The following is a 20,760-nucleotide window of genomic DNA, read 5'->3' on the forward strand; positions in this document are numbered from 1 at the left end:
CAATCTGATTGCGTGCGCCAAAAACCCGGGGCAATTCAGGATAAATCGGCGCAAAACGGTAATATTCAGGTAACCCACCGGAAAAACACGATTCGGGCCCTTAGTAAATGACCCCCAGTATCTCCAAAGTCAACCAATGAGATATGACTTCTTCTAGAAATTCCTTAGCATAATTTTAAAAGTTGATTTTAGAAAGAAGGAGATCATGGATAACAAATATAAGAAGATCACCACAGTCACAGAGCCTGGATCTAGGAGTAAGTGTCCCTGGTTTATCATGGTGGATTTCGATGATATATTTCCTTTAAATGACATCTACTAGCAGATCAACTGATGGTAGACAAGTCCTACTCACATGCTAACTATGATTTCTTCTTCTAGGAACTATAATCCCAAACGGCAGAATTTCTCCAAACAAAAGTTTTAAAAGTTCGGCAGATTAATCTGGGGAGCTCTGGTTTAGATTACCCTTGAGATTGCAGAGAGCTGGTAAAACCAGGGACTAGACGAGTGAGGGCGAGTGAAGAAATTATAAACCACCGTGCTAAGAGGCGCTCCGGTGATGTTAGCCTCAGACTAATTGGAATAATTTTGAAAACTTTTTCCAGCAATATCGCGCCATTCAGGAATATAATAAAAGAAGTTCCCAGAAGGAGAAATCCGAAGCAGCTTGTGAGTAGGACTAGTCTACCATCAATCTGATGGTTGATGTCCTTTAAGCCCTTGAGAGGTTCTACCGCTACTTTAGTGGGTCCTCTTACCCTGATCTTCTCATAACGTGCCAAGACTGGCATAAAAGGTCTTCAGGCTCATAGATGAGTCAAATTAGAGAATCCTACTTGATCTAGTCAAGGATCCATGGTGGTTGACATCCACCAATGGTCTCTTGACCATGAGTCTTTGAGTCCCAAGACCTTGAGTGTCTTCTTTCACATCCCGGTATGGTTGAATTCCCAGGTAACTGCCCATTTGAAGTCATTAATCGGCATTAGGTGCACTTCAGAAGCCAATGACCTATATTAGGAAGATAAAAATTGGACAAAATTACCAAACTCAAACATAGAGCCAAGGTCGATAAGAAGAGAAATTAGAAGGGCAGTGCATAGTAATATAGCAAACCAGGGTCTGGATGTAAAACACTTACCTGAGGCTCAGAAAAAAGGTCCAGAGGTGATGTCACCTGGTTGAGGTGACATAATTCGGTCGTCAAACATGTGGCCAAGTACCAAAGGACAACAAATATAGTAGAAACAGGACCATGTTTCTGGACCACGAAGAAATTAGCGATTGGTTCTAACCATCCAATTAAGGTATAATTACACCCGTGATACCAGCGTGGAATGTGAATGTAAAATTGCAAAAAAAATTCAAAAAATTTTTACAAACTAAAACTATCGGTTCAATCATGGTGGGAAAGCAGGTCAGACATGATAAAATGCTGCCATTAGTACAAATCATTGAGCGTCTAGCAGCGCTCAGATCCCCTGCCATGGAATGATGTTACTGGTACTTGTTTCAGACTAAAAATAAAGATAAAGAAGGGCCCAGAAGCGAAGGCATCACTCGCCACTTCCAACAGCAGACAGCACTAATCTCTTTCAGAGAAGCTGTGATTTACAGATTTATGCTGTCTGCTTCTTACATTGGATGGTGCTGGAGAGTGGGGGGGGAGGGTGGTGGACAAAAAGAAGGAGCATTAACATTGTGGAACGTTCACAGCATCTCACACATACATTGTTTAGGGTTTATGGGCCAATAGAATCAATTTTCCAAAAATTTGGGAAAATTCTGGGATATTGGTCCATCTGTACACAGCAAATTCCAAGGTAGTCAACTTTACAAAGTGAATGGATTCATTTGTCATAAAAAGATGATTTTTCCTGAATAGTTTGGCTACAAGGTTCTGTGGCTTCAACGCTACCCAAAGACTTGCTTGTAGTACTGCAAGTTCAGAGCTCAGTTAGCAATCCACGTTAATAAGTTCTCTCACCGGTTTACGGTAAATGGTCCAGCCTAATTACACCTCATGTCATGGAAATATAGTATTTGCTATGCTACTGAATGAATAATTTATTAGACGTACTAGTGCTACTGCAAGTTCAGAGCTCAGTAAAAAATTCTCTGTATAGAGAAATTCTCTCTATTCTACCGGTACATCATTAGCCCAACCTAAGAACACTGTTTTCATGGAAATAGGAATTGTGCAAATTTTTTTTTTAGGTTTGTTTGCTATGTTACTGGTTAAATAATGAATTGCTTTTCTTATTTTCTAGACATGCTTGTGGACCTACAGGTTCAGAGCTCTGTGAGCATGTTTCATAAAGCCTATACAAATATTATATTTCTTGGGGAGGTTAACTATAAAATTCATGGAGTCCTATGGTACTGGCTGAATAATGTATTTATTATACGGTTTGCTATGCCTGCATGTGGAGCTCCAGGTTCAGAGTTCAGTGGCTATTCACTTGTGTAGCTACCCTCTCTTCCACTTCCATATGTAGATCTCTGTCTTGGAAAAAATTGACTATAAGGTTCATGAAGCACCATAACATGACATCTAGACATGTTTTTGGAACTTTGAGTTCAAATCTCATCCCGATTTTTTAAAATGATCATATTTAACGAGACCTGCATCTTTAATTTGTGTGTTTTCATGAACATATTACTCTGATAGTGTACAGAGAACACGATGATATCAGGACTCTTGTAGGTTTGGAGTTTGAGATGGTGACTTGGAGACTTCTTCACAGACTTGTAGTGAGAGACGTAATCCAGACCACATACCAGAAGGTTGTATGCTAATTTGCGTTCACACTCAATTTTATAGCAAATTTTGGGTATTTCTTACCAGAATTGAGACAAGTTATTCTTTATTTGGGAATCCAATGTTTTTTTTTTTTTTAATGGTTGGGCCCTTTAAGAGAAAGAACCCCGTGGTATAATCACTAGTAGAGATTATAACATTCCTTCACACGCTGATTTTAATACAACTTAATCCCTTCATCCATGGGCAGTAGATCAGGGATGCACTTAAGTAACGTCTGATACTTCATCATGCTGTCCACAGTCCTCATGTGAGGAGCTGGAGTATAGGGGCGGCTCTTATCACCATATTGATAACACTATTTATAAAATTTTTTTAACTTTTATTAATTTTGCAATTTTGTACAGCCATAGAAATTTGGAGATTTTTTTTATATATTTTAATTGACCCTGAGCTAAACTAATTTTATTTATTTATTAATTTATTTTATATTATATAGATTTTTTTTTATCTTGGTACTTTTTTTTTTTTTCCCCATAGCCACTGTATGAGGTCATGTATTTTTGTAATTTCTCTATATATCATTTTGGTGTTTGCAGATGTAGGACTCCTTTAAAAAGAAAAAGCTACAGTAAAGAAAAAAACTAAAGTGAGAACGTCATAGGTGTAAATAATGGAGGATGGTGTGAAATAAAAACTTTATTCCAGAACATGTGTGTGTTTTTGGTGTTACATATAATAATAATAATAATAATAATAATAATATTAAATAATAATTCTTTATTTATATAACGCACACAAAGCATGTCAAATTATTATTTATTACATATAGCTTTATAGACATGTTCTGGGCCGTGGTGTTATGCTGTTAATTGCTGTTAATATGCGGCAACATTAGGAGAAGAGGATCGAATGTTCATCATATCAGTCAATTTTCGCAAAAAAAAAAAACTATCAAGAAATAAAAGGCAATAAGAGAGAAAGTGTGTTCTTAGATAGTTCTGCATAGAGAAGGGTTAAAAACATGAACATTAGTTGATATTATTCCTTCTCAAAATGTAGTAACATATAAAGTGAATATTTCCATTATCTGTGAGGTGCAGCAGCTCCTGTGTGCAGCAAATTCTCCCTGCAGCCTGATGGCTAAGAATCTGGAGGGGGGACACTTCAGGGGGCTGTATCTCTGGCTCTGTGACACATAGAACCTCACCTCTTTTTTCCTATGAAAGAAGAGAGTCTCCTCTTTTATATGAATCTAAATTTGTGTTTCTAAGTTTCAGGAAAACGGAGATATTAACTGTTAAACTGCCATCTTTTATATATAAAAATTGCCCATGGCAATTGCCCACTTTGCCTACCCATGGCGCCGGCCCTGACTGTACCTCATGCATGTACCGGACCATATGAAGTCAAAGCAGCCTCCATGGACTTCTACTTCTCTCCATCCTCCATGGAGGCTGCTGTGATTTCATGTGATCACATACATGGTGTACAGTTTGCTATTCTTAGAAGTCTGAAGGACCTGCAATGATGTCACTGGTCACATGTCATGAATGTAACACAAGGCACAGTATAAAAAGATTGACACAATATTTCCCATCTGTATATAGAGCTTTATATGCCTGTAGTTGAATATTAGCAGACGGTCCCCAAGTACAAGGAGGCAGAGCAGTGATTTGAAGAGACACAGAGCAGTCAGTCAGAATAAGGGGGTGTGGCTCACTGGTATCTATGACTCTTCTCCTCTCTCAGGCTGCCAGAGATGAGTCAAAAAAGTTAATTTGCATATCAGAAAACTGTCTGTAAATAAGGAACAGGGCCCCCTGGCAGCTAATTTTAGGTGATATAGGGAGGACTTGTAACAATTTATCAGTAGGCATTGTAAGTCAAGGGGGAAGGCAAAATCTGGTTACAGGTCCTCTTTAACCTCTTAACGCTCAGCGTCCGATATATCGGACGCTGAGCGCAGTGACTTAGCGCTCAGCGTCCGATATATCGGACGCTGAGCTGATGCCGGTTCAGCTCAAGATCTGAGCCGAACCGGCATCGGGAAAGACGGGGTGCCGGCTGTGACTGATAGCCGGCACCTCAGTGTAACACCCGCGATCGGAGTTGTCTCCGATCGCGGGTGCTTAACCCGTTAAATGCCGCGGTCAGCGCGACCGCGGCATCTAACATGCAGCTGGGGGTTCTTTCCCCCACGATCGGCCCCCCCGAACCGTTTTCGGGGTGCGCCGATCGTTGCTATAGTAACTCTGGGGTCCGATCTGGACCCCAGAGTTACCTGCAAGAATTGCCAGTAAGATGGCGTCTGTGACGTCATCTTACTGGCACAGTGCCAGCCTATGCAAGTGTATAGGCTGACACTGATAATACTCTGCAATACATCAGTATTGCAGAATATTAGCATGAAGAAGCAATCAGATGATTGCTTCTTCATGTCCCATGGTATAAAAGTGAAAAAGTAAAAAAAAAAGTTATTCAGTAAAAAAATAAAGTCATAAATCACTAAAAATGCCCCAAACCCCCAAAACATATAAAGAGACATATAACTCAAAAAAAAAGTCTAAATCATAAGACAAACCCCACATATATAGTATCACCGCGTCCGTAACAACCCGTAGAATAAAAGTAAATCATTATTGAACCCGCACGATAAACGCCGTAAAAAAAAAACTGTTATAAACCCTCCAAAAATTATGATTTTTACCTTTTCAATCCCACAAAAAATGCTATAAAATGTGATCAAAAAACCATATGTACTGCGACATGATACTGGTGCAAAGTACAACATGTCCCGCAAAAAACAAGCCATCAACCAGCTCCGTAGCCAAAAATGTAACAATGTTATGCCACTTGGAAGACGGCAATACATAAATGATAGATTTTTCCCCACATTAGGGTTTTGTTTGACAAATTTAGTAAAACGTAAGAAAATATATTCATGTCTGGTATCCCCGTAATCGTATCAACCCATAGAATAAAGATAACATGATTATTAGTCTATACGGTGAACACCAAAAAAAAAAGAAGTAAAAAATCCAGTACAGAATTGATGCTTTTCTACTCCTGTCCTCAAAAAAAGTTCCTAAATTTTCAACAATAGGTGATACAAACCCCAAAATGGTAACATTGGAAAAAGCATCTCATCCTGCAAAAAAAATGGCATCACATGGCCCCAATAACGAAAATGCAAAAATTTTATAGCCTTCAAAAGGGGCCAATGAGGAAACTAAAATCCTGGCAGCTGCAGGGCCCTCCTTCCCTTCTGCGCCTCGCTGTGCCCCCATAAAACAAGTCACAGCCACATGTGGGGGGTCTTTGTACTCAGGAGAAATTGCAGAACAAATTGTATGGTGGGTTTTCTCTTTTTATCTTTTGGAAATGTGTAAATTTTAGGGCTAAATGAACGTATAAGGGAACAATATGACCATTCTAAATTTCACCTCCATTTTGATTCAATTACTATGAAGATCTCAAGGGGTTAACAATCTTCGTAAAAGCTGTTTCTGATAGCTTGAGGGGTGCAGATTTGAAAATGGGTTGGTTATATAGGGGGGTTTTGATGCTAAATATGTAAAATTTCATTCCAAACTGTATTTATCCCCAAAATAGTCAATTCTGAAAATCCGGAAAAGCGATATTCTTTTTGTAAGCCGCGTGACATCAAAATAAATTATCCAGACATTTCAGAAATTATGAAAATGTAAAGTAGACAAATGGGAAATGTTATTCAGCAACTTATTTAGGTGGTAAATCGATCTGCCTGAAAACGCAATGATTTTGAATTTCGAAAATGGCAAATTTTTCCAAAAATTTATCATATTTTCATTTTTTTTGTAAATAAACGCAAAACTTATCTGCCAAAATTTACCACTAAAATGAAGTACAACATGTGGGGAAAAAACAATCTCAGAATCGCTTTGATAAGTAACAGTGTTCAAAAGTTATAACCGTATAAAGCGACGCAGGTCAGAATCCAAAAAAACGGGCTGAGCCTTAAGCTACAAAATGGCTGCGTCCTTAAGGGGTTAATGATGTTTTAACATATCCAGGTGATTTTGAGATTGTTTGATTTTGAGATTCTCGTGACACATTGTAATTTATGTTAGTTGTAAAATTTAAGAGATGAGTTTTGCATTTCGTTCTGAAAAAAATTAAAATTTGGCAAAAGTTTGGAAATTTTTTTCGTTTTCACAGTTTGAAATGTTCTGCTTTCCAGGCAGATAAACCACCCAAAAAAAACTAACATTTGCGGAATGTCTGCTTTGTATCAGAACGATATTTTATGTGGCCTCTCATTTTTCTAGGATGTTATAAGGCGCAGAACTTTTCAAATTTTCATGAAAATCGGCAAAAAATCACATTTTGAGGGACAACTCTGCTTTTAAAGTGACTTTAAGGGCGCGGTCACACGTCGCGTTAAACGCATGCGTTTCAAACCGCATTGCAATAGCTGAAGAGTGATTTGCCCAATTAAACAGCTGTTGACACGTGTGTTTACAAAACGCAATTGTTAACACATTGTTAACGCATGCGTTTACATCGCGGTTGACACATGTGTTTGTTAACGGCTGTTTAATTAGGCAAATCACTCTTCAGCTAATATGTGATAGAGTAATATGGACACGATGATACCAAATATATATGTTTTTTTTTTCTGTTTTTGTGTTTTATATACTTTATTTGGATCTTATATGTAACTGGGGTAATTAGGGGACTTTTATTTATTTTATTAATTATTATTATAAAATGAACTTTTTTTTTTTAATTTTAAGCGGAGACTACAGTACATTTTATTAATGAGTAGCGCCTGGATTTTCCACCCTTGGCTTATACTCGAGTCAATAAGTTTTTGTGGTAAAATTAGGGGCCTCGGCTTATACTTGGGTTGGCTTATACTCGAGTATATAAGGTAGTCAGGGAAATATTATGGATGTCATACACTGCAAGTCGGAAGCAGTTGGCTTTGTGTTTCACAACTTCCTCTGAAGGAAACAGTGGGGCACATTTATTTACCCGGTCCAGTCGCGATCCAGCAGCGGGTTCTCCGACGCTGATTCGGGTTCTGCCGGGATTCACTAAGGTCGTGCGCCGATATTCACCAGGTGTCGCTGCTGCGCCGAGGTCCGCCGGAGTTCACCTGCTTTTTTCTGGTGTATGTGAGTGCTTGATCTTGCGACACAAATGGCTTTTTAAATTCTGCGTTTTTTCCGAATCCTTCGGGTTGTCCGGCGGCCACGGCCCCCGATTTCTGTCGCGTGAAAGTCGGCGCGATTGCGCCAAAGTTCGATCGCGTGCGCCACAATCCCGTGAAATACAGCGCAAAATTGAAATATTCGGGAAAAACCCGATGGATTCGCGGCTGCGGACCCTTAGTAAATGTGTAGGTTGTAGTTACAGCTTTTGACCACTACACAGAACACAGATCTTAGTTTTTATGCTTCTCCCATGGCCCAGGTGTCAACCCCCAGGAGCAGCTACTGAAGGTCTATACTATGAATAGTCCATACAGTATTAAACCCCTTTAACATAGCTTTATTATTTTTCACATTTCTGAACAAGGCTAAAATTTTTCAGCAATTTTTTAAATTTTTTTTTACTTTTTATTATATATAAATAGAATATTGTACATGTTTAGCTTTCGCACAAAATGTACCATCCTTGCCCAACCCTCCGTGGCCATTGTGCTTGACATAAAAAGCAGACATCTATCAAAGCCCTGGCACTTCACACTCTCAGATTTGTTATTTCAATTTTTTTTTTATTTTTTATTTTTTCTTGCTCTGGATGGTGTTAATAAATGAGTTGTGTATGCAGCTGAGCAAATACCGAGCCGAACGGGGAAGAATACATCTTTCTTGTTAATTATGTCGGAGACGTGCAGGTGAAAATGAGGCCGGTGGCAGGAGGTGGCAGGCAGTGGACCTCAGATGGCCCAGCGAAGGGGGGACCACACGTGTGTGAACAGCGCCAAATACTCCCATCAAGATGAGACTTGTAGAGCGGGCGCTGACACAAAGACACGACTTTCACTCGGAGTATTATCACTTTGAAGGCTTTGAAGACTGAAAGGGAATTCAATGTCACTGCTGGCGCTGAACCTCTACGTGTTTATTCTTCAAAAAAAAAAGATAAATTACAACAGATTTTTTGAATATTTGTTTTTTTGGGGGGGGGAAAAATTTGTAGGTTTATCCGGAAAAAGCTAAGACTCTCACGAGACATTATAATTTATGGTTGGTCTTGAGAGGCGAAGTCACAGCAAGTATCATGCTACTGTTTTCCTGTACTGGTCCAAAGGGGAAAGGGTTAAGAAAAATCGGATTTCTGTTCTAGATAATTTGGATATTTTAATGCTAAAAAAAATCTAAACAATTTGAGAAAATTGTAATTGGATTTTTAGTTTTCTCAAGTCTATAAATTATAGGACACATCCAGTTATATTGCAGATAATGGGGGTCATTTACTAAGGGTCCGATTCGCGTTTTCCCGACGTGTTACCCGAATATTTCCGATTTGCGCCGATTTCCCCTGAATTGCCCCGGGATTTTGGCGCACGCAATTGGATTGTGGCGCATCGGCGCTGGCATGCATGCGATGGAAATCGGGGGGCGTGGCCGAGTGAAAACCCGATGGATTCGGAAAAACCGCCGCACTTTAAAAAAAAAATCTGTTGCGGAGCTTGCACTTACCTTCACTCAGCCCGGCTCGGTGACCTCCAGCGCGTTCCGCAGCTTTTCAGAGGAGGAACTACCTTAATAAATCCCGGCCGGACCCGAATCCAGCGCAGAGAACGCGCCGCTGGATCGCGAATGGACCGGGTAAGTAAATCTGCCCCAAAGTGTTATTTACTGTGTAGACTGGTAGAGAATAAGCAGAGCCATTTCGTTATCAATAGAAGGCGTTGTCAGTAGAGTCATCTCATATTCATTAGAGGGCGTGGCATGCAAAGTCATTTTACTTAAATGACACCAAGTTACCACCAATAATTCTACTGGTGGTAATAATCCTACAATATGATGTTGTTTTAATTTGAGAGCAGGGTCAGAAGAGTCATCTCATGGTCACTAGAGTGCAGGTTCAGCAGAGTCATCTCATTATCATTATACAGCAGGGTCATAAATGTCATCTGTATCATTGTAGGGTGGGGTCAGCTGAGTCATCTCTAAATTGTAGAGCAGGATCCTCTCTATCATTATAAAGCAGTGTCAGAAGTGTCATTTCTATCATTATAGAGCAGGGTCAGAAGAGTCATCTTTATCATTGTAGAGCATGGTCAGCAGATTCATCTCTATCCTTATAGAGCAGAGTAAGAAGGGTCGTCTCTATCATGTGTCAGCAGAGTCATCTCCTTATAAGTACATGTAATCTTGTTATCATTATATGGCCGGGTCACCCGAGTCATCTATATCATTATAGAGCAAGAACAGAAAGTTCATCTTTATCATTGTATAGTGGGGTCAGAAGAGTCATCTCTATCATGGGTCAACAGAGTCATATCAATATTATCATAGGGTTGTTTCAAAAATGTAATCTTGTTATCATTAGATGCCCGGGTCAGCAGAATCATCTCAATCCATTCTAGAGTTGGGTTAGCAGAGGCATCAATATCCATGTAGGGTGGGGTCAGAAGAGTCATCTCCATCGTTGTAGAGCAGGGTTAGCAGATTCATCTCTATTGTTGGAGAGAAGCCAGCAGAGTCATCTCTATCATTGTAGGGGGGCATCAGCTGTGTCATCTCTACCATCACAGAGCAGTAGAGTCATCTGTAAATTGTAGAGCAGGGTCAGCAGTGTCATCTCTAGCATTATAGAGCAGTGTCAGAACTGTCATCTCTATCGCTCTAGAATTAGGTTAGCAAAGTCCTCTATATCATTGTAGGGTGGGCTCAGAAGAGTCATCTCTATCATTGTAGAGAGGCTAAGCAGATTCATCTTTATAATTGCAGAGCAGGGTCAGAAGAGTCATCTGTATAATTGTAGGGTGGGGTCGGCTGATTCATCTCTACCGTTATAGAGCAAATTAGTAGAGTAATTTCTAAATTGTAGAGCGGAGTCAGCAGGGTCCTCTCTATCATCATATAGCAGAGTCAGAAGTGTCATCCCCATCATTACAGAGCAGGGTCATAAGAGTCATCTATATCATTTTAGATCAGGGTAAGAAGAGTCGTCTATATCATTATAAAGCAGGGTAAGAAGAGTCGTCTCTATCATGTGTCAGCAGAGTCCTCTCCTTAGAAGTACAGTTTATGTCAAACATGTATCATAAGATGGCAGGGTCAGCAGAGTCATCTATATTATTATAGAGCAAGGACAGAAAGTTCATCTTTATCATTATAGAGCAGGGTAAGAAGAGTCGTCTCTATCATCATAGAGCAGGGTCAGGAGAGTCATCTAAATCATTTAAATCATTGTAGGGTGGGGTCCGAAGAGTCATCTGTATCATTGTAGAGCAAGGTCAGAAGAGTCATCTGTATAATTGTAGAGCAGGGGTAGCAGATTAATCTCTATTATTGTAGAGCAGTGTCAGAAGAGTTGTCGCTATCATTATAGATCAGGGTCAGAAGAGTCATCTCTATCATTATAGAGCAAGGTCAGAAGAGTCATCTGTATAATTGTAGAGCAGGGGTAGCAGATTAATCTCTATTATTGTAGAGCAGTGTCAGAAGAGTTGTCGCTATCATTATAGATCAGGGTCAGAAGAGTCATCTCTATCATTATAGAGCAAGGTCAGAAGAGTCATCTGTATAATTGTAGAGCAGGGGTAGCAGATTAATCTCTATTATTGTAGAGCAGTGTCAGAAGAGTTGTCGCTATCATTATAGATCAGGGTCAGAAGAGTCATCTCTATCATTATAGAGCAAGGTCAGAAGAGTCATCTGTATAATTGTAGAGCAAGGGTAGCAGATTCATCTCTATCATTATAGAACATATGTCTGGAGGCTGAGAAAATAACCCAATATACTTTTTTTTATACTATTTTCTATGTTCTCCTGCTTCAGTCCTGTGAGATCTCTGTCCATTGGCTTTGATTCATGTCATTATCCAGCAGACAATCCCATTCTGATATTTTTACTCAATGACAGTATCTTGGAATTAAGGGCTTATTCATGATAATGAGAACAAGTGAAGCTTTTCCCACGATGACCACTGATGATCTATGGAGCAGCCTAAATCTCCTCTGCTACATATTTCTTCCAGATTCCTGGGGTCCCAGTATCCCGGGATCCCGCGACCACCTGTCTCCACGCACTGAGCCTCATACTGGCGATTATGTGCGCCTGTCACTGACCTCAGATTCAGCTCAATTGTCTTCTTGTGCTTTGTATATGATGAGTATGACCTCAGATATTCAAGTCACTGACCTGAGGATGTCTGGATGGGTCATTTCCAGGACAACAATCTGTCCTGTCCCAAAAAGCCACCTCTCCCTGCAATAGCAGATATACAGCAATATAACCAATTCTACATAAAAGGAACAGAGATAAATAGAAGAAGTAGTATAATACTACTACATATAACTCTGCAATAACTGGTATAATACTTCCCCCTATGTACAATAATATAACTACTATAATACTGTCCCCTATGTACAATAATATAACTACTATAATACTGCCCCTATGTACAAGAATATAACTACTATAATACTGTCCCCCTATGTACAAGAATATAACTACTATAATACTGCCCCCATGTACAAGAATATAACTACTATAATACTGCCCCCTATGTACAAGAATATAACTACTATAATACTGCCCCCTATGTACAGGAATATAACTACTATAATACTGCCCCCTATGTACAGGAATATAACTACTATAATACTGCTCCCTATGTACAAGAATATAACTACTATAATACTGCCCCCTATGTACAAGAATATAACTACTATAATACTTCCCCCTATGTACAAGAATATAACTACTATAATACTGCCCCCTATGTACAAGAATATAACTACTATAATACTGCCCCCTATGTACAAGAATATAACTACTATAATACTTCCCCCTATGTACAAGAATATAACTACTATAATACTTCCCCCTATGTACAAGAATATAACTACTATAATACTGCCCCCTATGTACAGGAATATAACTACTATAATACTGCCCCCTATGTACAGGAATATAACTACTATAATACTGCTCCCTATGTACAAGAATATAACTACTATAATACTGCCCCCTATGTACAAGAATATAACTACTATAATACTGCCCCCTATGTACAAGAATATAACTACTATAATACTGCCCCCTATGTACAAGAATATAACTACTATAATACTGCCCCCTATGTACAAGAATATAACTACTATAATACTGCCCCCTATGTACAAGAATATAACTACTATAATACTGCCCCCTATGTACAAGAATATAACTACTATAATACTGCCCCCTATGTACAAGAATATAACTACTATAATACTGCCCCCTATGTACAAGAATATAACTACTATAATACTGCCCCCTATGTACAAGAATATAACTACTATAATACTGCTCCTTATGTACAAGAATATAACTACTATAATACTGCCTCCTATGTACAAGACTATAACTACTATAATACTGCCCCCTATGTACAAGACTATAACTACTATAATACAACCCCCTATGTACAAGAATATAACTACTATAATACTGTCCCCTATGTACAATAATATAACTACTATAATACTGCCCCTATGTACAAGAATATAACTACTATAATACTGTCCCCCTATGTACAAGAATATAACTACTATAATACTGTCCCCTATGTACAATAATATAACTACTATAATACTGCCCCCTATGTACAAGAAAATAACTACTATAATACTGCCCCCTATGTACAAGAAAATAACTACTATAATACTGCCCCCTATGTACAAGAATATAACTACTATAATACTGTCCCCTATGTACAAGAATATAACTACTATAATAATGTCCCCTATGTACAGGAATATAACTACTATAATACTGCACTCTATGTACAAGAATATAACTACTATAATACTGCCCCCTATGTACAAGAATATAACTACTATAATACTGCCCCCTATGTACAAGAATATAACTACTATAATACTGCCCCTATGTACAATAATATAACTACTATAATACTGCCCCCTATGTACAAGAATATAACTACTATAATACTGCCCCCTATGTACAAGACTATAACTACTATAATACTACCCCCTATGTACAAGAATATAACTACTATAATACTGCCCCCTATGTACAAGAATATAACTACTATAATACTGCCCCCTATGTACGAGAATATAAATACTATAATACTGCCCCCTATGTACAAGAATATAACTACTATAATACTGCCCCTATGTAAAAGAATATAACTACTATAATACTGCCCCCTATGTACAAGAATATAACTACTATAATACTGCCCCCTATGTACAAGACTATAACTACTATAATACTACCCCCTATGTACAAGAATATAACTACTATAATACTGCCCCCTATGTACAAGAATATAACTACTATAATACTGCCCCCTATGTACGAGAATATAAATACTATAATACTGCCCCCTATGTACAATAATATAACTACTATAATACTGCCCCCTATGTACAAGAAAATAACTACTATAATACTGCCCCCTATGTACAAGAAAATAACTACTATAATACTGCCCCCTATGTACAAGAATATAACTACTATAATACTGTCCCCTATGTACAAGAATATAACTACTATAATAATGTCCCCTATGTACAGGAATATAACTACTATAATACTGCACTCTATGTACAAGAATATAACTACTATAATACTGCCCCCTATGTACAAGAATATAACTACTATAATACTGCCCCCTATGTACAAGAATATAACTACTATAATACTGCCCCTATGTAAAAGAATATAACTACTATAATACTGCCCCCTATGTACAAGAATATAACTACTATAATACTGCCCCCTATGTACAAGACTATAACTACTATAATACTACCCCCTATGTACAAGAATATAACTACTATAATACTGCCCCCTATGTACAAGAATATAACTACTATAATACTGCCCCCTATGTACGAGAATATAAATACTATAATACTGCCCCCTATGTACAAGAATATAACTACTATAATACTGCCCCCTATGTACAAGAATATAACTACTATAATACTGCCCCCTATGTACAAGAATATAACTACTATAATACTGCCCCTATGTACAAGAATATAACTACTATAATACTGCCTCCTATGTACAAGAATATAACTACTATAATACTGCCCCTATGTACAAGAATATAACTACTATAATACTGCCCCTATGTACAAGAATATAACTACTATAATACTGCCCCCTATGTACAAGAATATTACTACTATAATACTGCCCCCTATGTACAAGAATATAACTACTATAATACTGCCCCCTATGTACAAGAATATAACTACTATAATACTGCCCCTATGTACAACTACATAACTACTATGATACTGCCCCCTATGTACAAGAATATAACTACTATAATACTGCTCCTATGTACAAGAATATACCTACTATAATACTGCTCCCTATGTACAAGAATATAACTACTATAATACTGCTCCTATGTACAAGAATATAACTACTATAATACTGCCCCCTATGTACAAGAATATAACTACTATAATACTGCCCCTATGTACAAGAATATAACTACTATAATACTGCCCCCTATGTACAAGAATATAACTACTATAATACTGCCCGCTATGTACAAGACTATAACTACTATAATACTACCCCCTATGTACAAGAATATAACTACTATAATACTGCCCCCTATGTACAAGAATATAACTACTATAATACTGCCCCCTATGTACGAGAATATAAATACTATAATACTGCCCCCTATGTACAAGAATATAACTACTATAATACTGCCCCCTATGTACAAGAATATAACTACTATAATACTGCCCCCTATGTACAAGAATATAACTACTATAATACTGCCCCTATGTACAAGAATATAACTACTATAATACTACCCCTATGTACAACTACATAACTACTATGATACTGCCCCCTATGTACAAGAATATAACTACTATAATACTGCTCCTATGTACAAGAATATACCTACTATAATACTGCTCCCTATGTACAAGAATATAACTACTATAATACTGCTCCTATGTACAAGAATATAACTACTATAATACTGCCCCCTATGTACAGCAATATAACTACTATAATACTGCCCCTATGTACAAGAATATAACTACTATAATACTGCCCCCTATGTACAAGAATATAACTACTATAATACTGTACCCTATGTACAAGAATATAACTACTATAATACTGCCCCCTATGTACAAGAATATAACTACTATAATACTACCCCTATGTATAAGAATATAACTACTATAATACTGCCCCCTATGTACAGGGAATATAACTACTATAATACTGCCCCTATGTACAAGAATATAACTACTATAATACTGCCCCCTATGTACAGGAATATAACTACTATAATACTGCCCCCTATGTACAAGTTTAAATTACACAGGACTTAAAGTACACTAACAAAACAGTAAAGAATACAGCAGTGTGCAGTGAGAACACAGAAGCAGGAAGTTTTGTCATAGGGACACATATTACACTGGTGACATCTGATATGACAGAGAAAGATATTTTTATAATAGACTCTTTAATCTTTTTCCCATTATCCAGGCAGTCGTTCCTGTGAACCTTTGACACCCAGTCTAGCCTGACCCCTCTATCCTGCACATTCCTTCCCCAGCCAGGGATGTGTCCGGTAGGGGTCCGCCACTGGTCCCATATTCTTCATCCTGACAGGACAAACATATTGAGAAAAAATGCCAATTTTTAACAGATTTAAGAAACAGATACCGTGAGGGGTCAGAGGTCACATGTGCTGAAGCCAACCAATGACAGTATATAATACCGCCCTGTGTGAATACAGTGTAACAATCTGAAGAGAAACATAATATCATTATTCTTTATGACTTCTTAATGAAACTTCCAGGATTCTCAGCCCGGAGTCACAGGACACGGAAACTCATGGGATGAATATTCCTTTACCGGAAAATCGCCTGATCCCTGGATTTGCCAACATCATTTCATTTTACCGATGCGATGTTCTAAAGGGCACAGGAGTAATCAATATTCAAGTAGTGATTCTTCCTACAATCACCATGACAAGACTAAAAGGGGTTGTCCAAGTAAAAAAAAAAATAAAAAAAAAAAAATATATATATATAAACATACAGCCAGACGGGCTAAGTAAAAAAATAAGAACTTATGCTTAACGTCTCCGGCGCTCCCGTGGTCATGCGCCACCATGATTCGTCATCTAAATATAAAGTCCAGAACCCCCACCCGTACACTGCCACGCAGGAAGCATCAATATATTCAATGCAGTATCTGGCGAGCAAAGTAACCGGCGGCTACATAGGGGGCAGTATTATAGTAGTTATATTCCTGTACATAGGGGGCAGTATTATAGTAGTTATATTCTTGTACATAGGGGGTAGTATTATAGTAGTTATATTCTTGTACATAGGGGGCAGTATTATAGTAGTTATATTCTTGTACATAGGGGGCAGTATTATAGTAGTTATATTCTTGTACATAGGGGGCAGTATTATAGTAGTTATATTCTTGTACATAGGGGGCAGTATTATAGTAGTTATATTCCTGTACATAGGGGCAGTATTATAGTAGTTATATTCTTGTACATAGGGGGCAGTATTATAGTAGTTATATTCCTGTACATAGGGGCAGTATTATAGTAGTTATATTCTTGTACATAGGGGGCAGTATTATAGTAGTTATATTCTTGTACATAGGGGGCAGTATTATAGTAGTTATATTCCTGTACATAGGGGGCAGTATTATAGTAGTTATATTCTTGTACATAGGGGGCAGTATTATAGCAGTTATATTCTTGTACATAGGGGGCAGTATTATAGTAGTTATATTCCCTGTACATAGGAGGCAGTATTATAGTAGTTATATTCCTGTACATAGAGGGCAGTATTATAGTAGATATATTCTTGTACATAGGGGGCAGTATTATAGTAGTTATATTCTTGTACATAGGGGGCAGTATTATAGTAGTTATATTCTTGTACATAGGGGGCAGTATTATAGTAGTTATATTCCCTGTACATAGGTGGCAGTATTATAGTAGTTATATTCTTGTACATAGGGGGCAGTATTATAGTAGTTATATTCTTGTACATAGGGGCAGTATTATAGTAGTTATATTCCCTGTACATAGGAGGCAGTATTATAGTAGTTATATTCCTGTACATAGAGGGCAGTATTATAGTAGATATATTCTTGTACATAGGGGACAGTATTATAGTAGTTATATTCTTGTACATAGGGGGCAGTATTATAGTAGTTATATTCTTGTACATAGGGGGCAGTATTATAGTAGTTATATTCCCTGTACATAGGGGGCAGTATTATAGTAGTTATATTCTTGTACATAGGTGGCAGTATTATAGTAGTTATATTCTTGTACATAGGGGACAGTATTATAGTAGTTATATTCTTGTACATAGGGGGAGTATTATAGTAGTTATATTCTTGTACATAGGGGGCAGTATTATAGTAGTTATATTCCTGTACATAGGGGGCAGTATTATAGTAGTTATATTCTTGTACATAGGGGGCAGTATTATAGTAGTTATATTCCTGTACATAGGGGACAGTATTATAGTAGTTATATTCTTGTACATAGGGGGCAGTATTATAGTAGTTATATTCTTGTACATAGGGGGCAGTATTATAGTAGCTATGCTCTTGTACATAGCGGGCAGTATTATAGTAGTTATATTCTTGTACATAGTGGGCAGTATTATAGTAGTTATATTCTTGTACATAGGGGGCAGTATTATAGTAGTTATATTCTTGTACATAGGGGGCAGTATTATAGTAGTTTTATTCTTGTACATAGGGGGCAGTATTATAGTAGTTATATTCTTGTACATAGGGGGAGTATTATAGTAGTTATATTCTTGTACATAGGGGGCAGTATTATAGTAGTTATATTCTTGTACATAGGGGGTAGTATTATAGTAGTTATATTCATGTACATAGGGGGCTGTATTATAGTAGTTATATTCATGTACATAGGGGGCCGTATTATAGTAGTTATATTCTTGTACATAGGGGGCGATATTATAGTAGTTATATTCATGTACATAGGGGGCGGTATTATAGTAGTTATATTATTGTACATAGGGGGCAGTATTATAGTAGTTATATTCTTGTACATAGGGGGCAGTATTATAGTAGTTATATTCTTGTACATAGGGGGCAGTATTATAGTAGTTATATTCTTGTACATAGGGGGCAGTATTATAGTAGTTATATTCTTGTACATAGGGGGCTGTATTATAGTAGTTATATTCATGTACATAGGGGGCTGTATTATAGTAGTTATATTCTTCTACATAGGGGGCAGTATTATAGTAGTTATATTCTTGTACATAGGGGCGGTATTATAGTTGTTATATTCTTGTACATAGGGGGCAGTATTATAGTAGTTATATTCTTGTACATAGGGGGCAGTATTATAGTAGTTATATTCTAATATAGGAGCAGTATTATAATAGTTATATTCTTGTACATAGGGGGCAGTATTATAGAAGTGGTGGTTCCTGAGGAGCCATCTGTGCCCTGAGAACACAGTGAGACATCTCCCACCAGTACAATCACATTATCTGCATGTGCTGCCCAATATGAAGAAAGCTCAGCGAGCCAGAGTCGGGGACATTGCTCAGCCTGCGGGGTCTCTTTTTTGAAGTCTGATTTCCATATGACCTTTCAGGACAGCTCAGAGAATTAGGCAGGCGTTCAGCTGTTATGTGCCCACAGTCCTAGGACAGGAGCACAGGGTTTAGGTTACCTCCACATAATCCCCTACTGAGAACCAAGATTATCCCCTCAAATTCTTCATATAAAAATGGCTGAAACTTAAAAGTGCAATAACTGTCCTTTTGTCCTGTTTATTTAGTCTAAGGACTAAGGTGTCATTCCCACCCTCAGCTATTCTCCAGATGTCCTACTCCTACACTCACCCAGAGAGGCGAATACATGAATATCAGCTCAAGTCTATATGTCTCTAATATAGATGTTACCATAAACAATAGAGTCTAACCTTATTGTACAAGAATATAACTACTATAATACTGCCCCCTATGTACAAGAATATAACTACTATAATACTGCCCCCTATGTACAAGAATATAACTACTATAATACTGCCCCCTATGTACAGGAATATAACTACTATAATACTGCCCCCTATGTACAGGAATATAACTACTATAATACTGCTCCCTATGTACAAGAATATAACTACTATAACACTGCCCCCTATGTACAAGAATATAACTACTATAATACTGCCCCCTATGTACAGGAATATAACTGCTATAATACTGCCCCCTATGTACAGGAATATAACTGCTATAATACTGCCCCCTATGTACAGGAATATAACTACTATAATACTGCCCCCCTATGTACAAGAATATAACTACTATATTACTGCCCCCTATGTACAGGAATATAACTACTATAATACTGCCCCCTATGTACAAGAATATAACTACTATAACACTGCCCCCTATGTACAAGAATATAACTACTATAATACTGCCCCCTATGTACAAGAATATAACTACTATAATACTGCCCCCTATGTACAAGAATATAACTACTATAATACTGCCCCCTATGTACAAGAATATAACTACTATAATACTGCCCCCTATGTACAAGAATATAACTACTATAATACTGCCCCCTATGTACAAGAATATAACTACTATAATACTGCCCCCTATGTACAAGAATATAACTACTATAATACTGCCCCCTATGTACAAGAATATAACTACTATAATACTGCCCCCTATGTACAAGAATATAACTACTATAAAACTGCCCCCTATGTACAAGAATATA

At 37.6% G+C, this 20,760-nt stretch overlaps 1 protein-coding gene across 2 annotated transcripts in view; it reads right to left on the minus strand.

The window, feature by feature from the left end:
• Positions 1-20,760, minus strand: part of WNT11 (Wnt family member 11) — a 132,593-nt gene that overhangs the window by 79,783 nt on the left and 32,050 nt on the right. For both annotated transcript variants that reach the window (XM_072133919.1, XM_072133918.1), the window contains exon 2: positions 762-1,014. The gene's annotated coding sequence lies outside the window, so the exon portion shown is untranslated. The remainder of the gene's footprint in view (positions 1-761; positions 1,015-20,760) is intronic.

This window comes from Engystomops pustulosus, chromosome 2 (genome assembly GCF_040894005.1).
Source record: "Engystomops pustulosus chromosome 2, aEngPut4.maternal, whole genome shotgun sequence".
Taxonomy (NCBI): domain Eukaryota; kingdom Metazoa; phylum Chordata; class Amphibia; order Anura; family Leptodactylidae; genus Engystomops; species Engystomops pustulosus.